We start from the raw sequence: 10,270 nt of genomic DNA, 5'->3' as shown, positions 1-10,270 counted from the left end.
AATGCATTTCTATGGGGAAAAGTTAGCTTGCGAAAATCGCAAACTGACAGGGATTTCCATGAAATAAAGTGACTTTTATGCCCCCAGACATGCTTCCCCTGCTGTCCCAGTGTCATTCCAGGGTGTTGGTATCATTTCCTGGGGTGTCATAGTGGACTTGGTGACCCTCCAGACACGAATTTGGGTTTCCCCCTTAACGAGTTTATGTTCCCCATAGACTATAATGGGGTTCGAAACCCATTCGAACACTCGAACAGTGAGCGGCTGTTCGAATCGAATTTCGAACCTCGAACATTTTAGTGTTCGCTCATCTCTACAGGCTACATTTCCATATCGACAATTCCATGTTAACTTCCTGTATTGAAAGCTAAGGTTTACATTCCCATAGTTAGAGGTTACGTTCCCATATTGACAGCTACAGGTTACATTTCTATATCAGCAGTCACAGGTTATATTTCTGCATTTACAGCCACAGGATACATTTCTGTATTGACATCTACAGGTTCCATTCCAATAGTGAGGTACAGGTTATATTACTATATGCAGGTTATATTACTATATTGACAGCTATAGATTACATTCCCATATTTACAGCTATAGGTAACATTCCCGTATTTACAGTTACAGGTGACTTTCCTGTAATAATTTTTTCAGGATTTCTCCTAATCTGGATATAAAAACTATTTGTATTATGAAAATACATCATGTTTTATTGAATGAAGAGCTGCTTAAGAATTCTATAAAATGATCCAGCAAAATGTAACTTTCCTCTACATGTATTTCATGGTTTTAATGTTGTTTTGCCCTAGTATGTATAATGGACACTTCATTTATAACAAATTCATGATATTCAGGTTATGTAGCAGATTTATGGCTGACTATGATTTTGCAATGCACTGTTCCAATTGACAAACTCCATCCTGAAACAATGAATATATGAACTGTTCTATGCCTGTACATTGTGTAAACAAGGAGTAGTAACATCACAAACTTTCAGCAGTAAGATATGGTTTTTAAACCATGTCTAGCATGTCTCCTGCTATTCTTTATATATGCACAGAAATTCCATCATTCACTAAGATATGACCTTGTGTTACCTGTTGTTTCCATAGCACAGCAGGCGAGCATGTACATAACTCACCTTTATGAAATATAGCATACAGATCTCAGAGGTGCCTCCGATGGTTGGAGTAGGTGCCTTTTGCTTATACTGCCATTTGTCCTAGTTGTGTACTTGGACAGATTCTTAATGCCTTCCCCCTGACACATTTCCGAGAAAGGCCCCAGACGTTTGGTTGCTTTGTTGAGTTCCTCTTCATTGCCTTGGACATGAAAGCTCTTATTATGAACTGATTTCAATGGTGTCAAGGAAATCTAACAGGGTGGAATGTGATTCACAATATCTGTACTTGTTGTAAACTAGCACAAACCTCACATGGAGTTAAGTAGTGTGAGTACAGCAATGCTGTGAAGAGCAGTACATCTCTACGTGCCTTGGCACTCAAGTGAGGGAAAGAACACCCTGTGGAGAGCTGGACTGTCCTCATTCCACAACGTGCTCTACTTTCCTAAATGGATAATTGGTCAGAAATGTTTCATAATGTTATGTAAGTGTTACATGATGTAAAAATCTGGGCCAGTAGTTATTATACTGCAATATCCTGAATATAGGCAACGTTTTAAGAAAAAGTAGTGATACAGTGGTTGAATGCCGTATTGAGGGTCAGCTTGTTTGCTGATGTTTGTGTCTCTGCCAATAGTTTAAGTGTGATGGTGGAAGATACATTTGGCAGATTGGACGGTAACAAACCTGTTGCTGAGGCAACTGTACAATGTCTGACGTCTTTACTGTTGTGCATCTTTGCAGAACATCTTTTAGGCTTTGTAGTACTGGCTCGGCAACAGTACCACCAGTCTGACGACTATACCTCCCACCATCAGATTTATAAGTTATCGGTAGATGTGAATGCCAGCTGTACTGGAGATAACGTTTAACCCCTTCCTGACATCCGCTGTACTAGTACGGCAGACGACGGGTGTTTAACTATGGCGGCCGCTTGGGAGTTCGCAGGTGTCGGCTGTTTTATACCTGGTGGGGGGAGGGTGTTGTTCATCTTTTGATCATTCGCCTCAGACAGTGGTGGTGGTGGTGGGGGGGGGTTTGGGGATGCTAGCGGTAACATTACAATAAATACAATGCAGCAATATTTTGTGCAGTAATACTCACAGGAGACGTCTTCCTACATTTCCCTTCTCTTCCAGCTGTGACTTGACTCTGTAAACTTTGCAACACAGATATCTTTGACTCCTCACTTTTCCACACACCCAACCCATATATATATATATATATATATATACATATATATATATAAATATATATATGTATATATATATATATATATATATATATATATCCCATAGCGGCCCCTGCAGCGTATATTATGTCCCACAGTGGCACAATAGACTGTGGGGTATAATAGAGGTTGCAAGGGGGCCACTGTGGGCCTATATGGTAATATCCCAGACCACGTGACGTTTGTGACATTACCATATAGGCCCGAAGCCTGCTAGGATTAACATTGGATCCCGCTAAGGTGAGTAACACTTTTTATTATGTTCCCTCACCTCCCCTGGGGCTCCGATTATTATACTCGGGGGTCTGAAAAGACCCCTGAGTATAATAATAGCAGTAGTGGGATCGCGGCCTGGGCCTGCACACTACCACCCTCTGTGGCTTTTAGTACAAGGGGAAGCGGAGGCAGCAGTGAGCAGGCCCATGGAGGTTGGTTAAACAAAAAAAGTTATTTTACTTACCGATCTCGCTGCTGCTCCTGCTGCCACCTCCTCTTCACCGGGCAGTAAGACGTCTGCGTCTCAGCATAGGCGGCGTGATGAAGCCACCTGCGCTGAGATGCAGAGATCTAAACCAACGCAGGAGAGGGGCCGCTTTCCTGCGTTAGTTTAGGGGAAGTTTTTTTTTTTTTAAATCACCGCGGCTGCCACCCCCTCCGGAGCACTGCCTGAGGCTGTCGCCTCACCTCGCCTCATTAGAGGTGTGGCGCTGCTCCTGAACCTTATTGTACTCTTTAACACAATTAAAGGATTTGTTGTGTCCCTCTTTCATTTCTTTTCTCTAGGTTATATAGATAAGTTCTTTAAGCCTATCCTGTTATGTTTTACGCTTCAGGCCCTGTACCATTTTTGCAGCCCACCTTTGAATACATTCAATTTATCTATGTCTTTTTGTATGTTAAGAACTGAACACGGTATTCCAGATGTGATCTCACTTTGCTTTATACATCTTTTCCTATTATGCTAGATTCACACCTGTGTTTGGGTTTCTGTTCTTTGGGTCCACTTGGGGACTGAAACCCAGTCCACATAAAAAGCAGTTAGCCGAGAAAAACTTCATAGACTATAATGGGGTCCGCCGGATTTCTGCCCGAGAAAAAATGCAGAGAGAAAAGTCCTTCTAGCTGAACGGTGAACAGAATCCCTGAATGCAAACCAAATGCAGGTGTGAACCTAGCCTTATTTATAACTCTTCTTGTTTTCCCAGCTACCCAGCCAGACTGTGGATAATCTGTTTACAAGCATACTGTAGTGTCTTATTGCTGTCAATAAAAGAAACAAAATCTTGTGGTTTCTCTGCTCCCATCCCCTCTGCTAAAATGCATTTCACTCTGAAAATCAGTGATATCAGTGAAGAGGGAAGGAGTGAGAAGTGAATAGAAAATGAACCCAGGCTTAGGCTGATGTTGAAGAGCAGAATGGAAGTCTTTGTATCGCATGCATAGTACTTTATTCACATCAGTACCGGTCAGTACTTCTCTACATATGTCCTGCATGGTTTGCCTCTACTCACAGTATGCAGTGTATGGCAGCTAGTTTCCACCCACCAGTTCAAAGATGGATATATAGATATAATATGCAGAGAGAACTCACCGGAAACAACAGTGATTATTCAAAGCAATGAACTGCCTATGTAATGCAGTATAAGTCAGGTTTGTCAGGTCAGCCAAGAAATCCTGAAGGATGCTGAACAGAGGATTCATTGATGATCTTCCTTATTCAACTAACTCCTTACTCATAATGGGATACATGACAATGGGTGTGCTAGGCTTTGATAAACATCAGATCACCTGTAAAAAAAAAAAAATCTAAGCCCTTTCACAGCTATGCAAATTAAAAATAAAAGAGTTATGGCTTTTGACATACTGTAATGTTATACAATATGGAGCAAAACAAGTCCTCAAAGGGATAATTCCATATCATCCAAACATGGGTCAGATAGGAATATCCCTGTAATTTTTTTTAGCTAAGCACATACTTGCATAGCCTTTAGAAAGGCTATTCCACACGTACCTTTTGTATATAAATTGCATCAGTAGTTTTTGAATGAGCCCGTTTTTTATTTATATGCTAATTAGCCTTCTCTGTGCACTCCTCCGGAAGTATCCCCAGGCTCCAGAGTCTCCCTGTGTGGTCCGGTCCTGCAGATCCATTGTTGTCTTCTGGCAAAAGTACCCACCACATCGTGGCTAGCCGCGATGGGATGGCGATGCAGCATCAGTATTCCATCGCGGCATCCTGCTCCTGATTTGGCCCAGATCAATGGGCTTAAAGAGGAGCTTTTCTCAAGCCGCGGATGGCACAGCTAAATCAGTTGTGGAAGCCGCGGCAAGATAGGTCATGTCGCTTCATTTTTCCGCTACTAGCTGAAGTCAATGGGAGCCATTTTTGTAGGTGTATTTTGAGGTGGATTCCATGTCAATATCCGCCTGCAAAAAACTCAGTGTGAACATACCCTTAGGTCTATTTGTACTCTCGAAGCTACTACAAACTCTATAAAACGTTAATTATACTCAGAACCAATAATATGCAAATTATATAATCAGGACTTCAATACTAACCATGGTGTCCAGATTTCCCAAAATTACCTTGGCCTTCTGACATCACATGGAGATTATATTAAAATTAATAGGTTTAAAATCTTTCCTAAGAACAAGTGTAGTGAACAAGGGGGTGCACACTGGTGGTGGTAGTCAAGGGATGATGGGGGTAGTAGTCACGGTTATGTCACAGGCCTGAGTGGTATACAACCCTGTTTCCCCTGTCACATACATGTACCTTTTCTTTCACTTTAGCTGTTACTTTTCTACAGTGTACAGGCTGGAATGACTTCTGTGACAAAGAGTCCAGTAACAACGGTTTTGAAGAACTTTACTTGAAAAATCACTTGTGCATGCAATGTACAGATATCACAGTCTCTTTAGTAGCAAATAGCAGCATAGTTTTTACACTTATCACATGTAATTGCAGCACTTCAGTCACAGTCCCATATCCACTGCAATAGCAGATATACAGATTCGGGTTAGGAAATAGTTAATAGATATACAGTCCAGTGCAGTTTTAGCTCTACCTTGGGAGATGTGTCACAGCTTGGCTATACTGTGCAATGTGATGCAAGAGAGTACTTACAGAATAGGTGCTAGAGCAATGCCCTATAGCAGGGTGCTAAAGCCATGAATCAACGACGTGAAAGCCGCTTAGGTTAGATCCAGCTGGGGAACCCATGAGAAGCGTAGATCCAGGCAGAGGACTTCTTTATCCAACAGGTAACTCCTCTGACTTAGGCCAATAGAACAGGAATAGACTTTTTGATGATCTCCCAGGTGTGGACTGGCAGGAATTTAGTAGTTGGGATGGACTGGTAGCTGTATGTAGCCTATGTGAGGTTATGATCAGTCTGGAGCAATGCTGGCAGACATGTGGACTGGCTGGAACCCAGGTTTAGACCCTCTTCTCCAGTCCTCTCTCTGTGAACGCAGGGGCTGGACTAGGGACAAGTCTCACCTTGCCCTAGAAGCAGCTTGTGCTCCTATAGGCTGAGAGCAAAACATGTGACTGAAGTTGCAAGATGCTCAAACATGTGGGGTTTGCAAAACATGTGGGTTTGCAAAGATAAAACAAGGTGCAAAGCTAGTTAACCTCTACACTGCTGCAGACAATGCTAACTGTATGCTAAGTAATGCAATACAATACAATATACAGCACACAAATAGAATGGCTGGCATTAGAGTTTACCACCTGACATTCTAAGACAGGGGTAGGCAACCTTTTTTGTTTGGCGTGCCGATTTAAATAAAAAAATCAAAGATGAGGTCCTCGGAGTGCCGGGCAATAATTGTAAAGCCGACGACACCTACACTAAAGTCATATAGCACAGGGGTGCTGTCATACTGTGATCCAAGCCACATGCGCTTACCACTATTTGCCTGGGTACACATGTTCTTTTCCATTAGAAGCAATGTAAGTACATGCGTAACCCACAATTAGTGGTAATGTATGTGACTGGGAGCAGAGCGAGGTCATACCTGTAAAGAGCTGACACACAATGTACCTGTATGCTCCATCCAGTCCTCGGCTGTTAGTAACTTCAGTATTCTGTAAGGGAGCGTTCACACTACCGTCGGTGTCCGACAGCTAGTGTCCGCTGCTAATGTCCTCACAAGATTTTGAACAGACATTAGCAGCGGACACTAGCTGTTGGACACAGACGGTAGTGTGAACGCTCCCTAAGTGAAACGCAGATTAATTTCAGTCACTTTTAGTTCCTGGCGGTGCAGTAACAGCAAAACCCCAGCCAGAAATTAATCGGTGTCACACTTTCAACAAAGTGGCCGCACTGGTGCCCAGGAACTGGATTTGGCTATAATTGCATCTAGTTACAGTGTCACCACCCAATAGACTCACACTAAGGCTGAGGCCCCACATTACAAAAATGCAGCTTTTTTTATTGCAGATTTAGCTGCGTTTTTTTTTTCCATCAAAGCCAAGAATGGCTAGAAAAGGAACGGGAAATATATATGAAGCTTCTTATATGTCTCCCTCCTGCTCAATCTACTCCTGGCTTCGGCTAAAAAAACCCCAGCAAAATCTGCAACAAAAAAAAGCTGTTTCTGCAACATGGGGCTTTAGCCTAAGGCTGAGGCCCCCACGTTGTTGGAACACAGCTTTTATTGTTACATATTTTGCTGTGTTTTTCTGCAGGTTACAACTCAATGTGCCTCATATTAATAGCAGTTAACCCCATCACGTCCCTCACACTAACCCCCTGTGTGCTTTACATAAGGGACACTGATATGTGAGACATATGGAGGTAATAAGTGAATATCTTCATTACATAGGTCCTTTATTAGTCCCTCCATATGTCTCACACATCAGTAACCCTTATGTGACCAACACAGGGGTTAATGTGAGGGACATGATGGGGTTAACTGCTATTAATGTGAGGCACATGGAGTTACTAAAACTAAAGTAATAACCCCAAATGCCTGACATTAATGAGAATAGTTAGTAACACATATGTACCTGGTGTTTTTACTTTCACTTTGCTCCTCTCCTCCTCAGGGCTGCAGACGGCAGGAGCTCCTCCTCACATGTAGCAGCAGGTCCAGGGAGCCCTTATCCTGTGCAGTGAGAGGCTCACCTCTGATTGGTGGCAGGGAGAGAAGGGGGCGTGTCTTACACCGCAGCTCTAGCAGAGCACTGAAAGGACGCTCTCTCAATTTAGTGTATGAAAGTTGCAGGCTGCCTGCCGTGCCAGCAAAATATGCCTCGCGTGCCACTCTTGGCACGCGTGCCAGGGGTTGCCGACCCCTGTTCTAAGAGATAAAATGGTGACAAAATGACTTTTTAAACAGAACATTAACATCTTGTTCTGGGACACTGCACAAGGAATAGGTTAAAAAATTACACTCATCCACCTGACCTCAGTGGTTATATACCGTATATACCAGCATTACTGCTGGGGTCTGTGATGATCAGAGAAAAAGCAATGCAGAAATAATAGGCAATAAGGATGTAATAGACAAGTATTGTCTTCTTTCTTTTTCAAACCTATTTCCTGCCATTAGTAAAAAAAAAAATTATAAATTCCAAGAAACCCTTGTAAGATGGATTTATTATTTTTAGGTTACTTTATGACAGGAAGTTTCGCTGATGTTTTCTCAGTAGGTGGAACTAGAGGCAGGGTATTCCTGTATACAGAGACTATGTTGTGACAAGCGTGAGCATTCATTGAGCCTCTATAGAAAGGGCTGAACAGGTTATTGAACATATGTTAGTAATGATATGTTACTAAAGTAATTTTAGGGCAGTGCAATGATACCATAGTTGTCTTCTGAAGTGTCATTAAGATATTACTGGTTTACAACAAAAATATGTGTCATCTGCAGTGCATACAATAGGCTATACATGGAAAATTAGATTTTCCAGGAAAGGTACCGTTAAATTGGCCCAACACACTCGGAATCTATATTTATACAAAATAAGGCACAGAGCGAGCATTATTGCTGAAAAACTGTAGCTGAACAACAAATGCAAAGAAAATCTGGAGCGGAAACACATTGTTGCTTTATGAATCACAGCAGTGTAATGTATAGTTTGCGATATGGCTCTATTAGTAGTTTTATCGTTCTAACCAAGCTCGAGAACGCTGGGGTTTATCGCCCATAATACATTATTATACTCTGGGGTCTGAGGAGAAATTCAGGTATAATAAGTGGGAGCCCAAGAGAGGGAGTAGAGATAACAAACACATATATTCACCTTGTCTCACCTGACATTCTCTTCAGATCTGTTCTAGTCTCTGACTGACATCTCACAGCTGAGGCCTGTGGTTAGGCCTCAGTGGTCAGGTGGCGCTAACATTACTTCACTGCTCCCCACATGACCGCCGAGGCCTAATCATAGTCAGTCTGTTATCTTGATCAGTTGCCAATGGTTACGACCACAGAAACTTTCTATGGTCTGGGACTTGTCAGGAACCCAGCCATGATTTTCTTAATGTAGCTGGGTTATCACGCAGGGACACTACATGTATCAGAAGATTTCCCGGCCACAGCAAGGACATCATGGATGATTTTCTGACCTTAGAAAGTTCCTGCATTCATGGTCGTATCCACTGGCAACCGATCAAGACAACAGACTGTGACCACAAGATATTTAGAGAAAATCTTTAAAACTCTGCAAAATGTTTAATGACTTTTATTTGCAAAAATGTTTAACTTTTAATTATCTACAATTTAAGAAAAAAAAAACTTTGTACATGGGATTACCCCTTTAAGTGTTTGAGCGACATATTAAGCGCTATGGCCTCTACCCTGTTCGGATGACATCACATTCAACAGTCACGTGGTAAAGCAGCAACTCAGTCTTATTCAAGAGAATGTGAGGGGCCCCTAAAATGCATTCTATCAATGGGGCACATGGTGACAACTGATCCTAAAGGAAGAGTCAGACGGCGGCGAGGAGTGGCTAAGGAGATACCTCTCACAAACTGAAGATAGCGGAGCAGGAGGGATTCAGGTAGATAGTAGAGTGGATGCGCCATCTGGGAGTCTGCAAGTGGAGCAACCAGCACGTCAAGCTGAAGAGATGATTTTGCCGGTGAAGAGATGCAGGAGAAGTCGGTCTGCCTATACTCTGTTTCCTGACGTGCCCAGGAGGCAAAGCTTACCGGGAGTTGGCATGACAGTGCTGGAAGCTGTGATTGTATTTCTTAGGCAGCAGAGGTCTGGACATCAGGAGAAGAGAGCTGGAGCGGGGTGACAGCGCATTCAGCAAGTGAGCAATGGCGAGTCAGCATGGAGTGGCATCAGAAATGCAGGGTAATACAGGGTGAGTGGAGGCAGCGGGAGCAGCACCAGCAGCACATCTACTTTTGCTCTTCTAGGTATCTTTCTCAAGATGTTTATCATGAGCAGCATTGTTCTACTGACCTGCATCAGCTGCAAGTCTGCAGTGACCGTCCTTCTATAATACCCCTTTTGGCTGCACAGAAGGATGGATCTACAGTACAGGAGGAATGCAGCCGACTGCAGGGGATGTGCTGAACAGTACCAACATGCGAAGCAGTCCGCTTCCTCTGGGTAGGTCCAGGAGGTAGTATCAGCTGGTGAGAATATCTATTTTCATTCTGTCAATGAGAATTGTATCAAAAAAGGAACCAGGTGAGTTCAGGCTCATACACCATTTATCCCTATCCAAAGTATCATTCTCTTAATGATCAATTGGAGAGGTCTGAATGTACTTGATGTATCATTTGATAAAGCGATGTCTATAATAAGGCAGTTTGATCATCGGGAATATAATTCAATTGGTTTTCGGTCCAATTGCAAATTTTATTTTGATAAGTGTCTGCCTATGGGTTTTAGTAAGTTATGCCTTTATTTTGAAGCTTTTTCCATTTTTTTTTAGAATGGGT

Source organism: Leptodactylus fuscus, chromosome 2 (genome assembly GCF_031893055.1).
Source record: "Leptodactylus fuscus isolate aLepFus1 chromosome 2, aLepFus1.hap2, whole genome shotgun sequence".
NCBI classification, from domain to species: domain Eukaryota; kingdom Metazoa; phylum Chordata; class Amphibia; order Anura; family Leptodactylidae; genus Leptodactylus; species Leptodactylus fuscus.
This window is presented reverse-complemented; position numbering follows the sequence as displayed.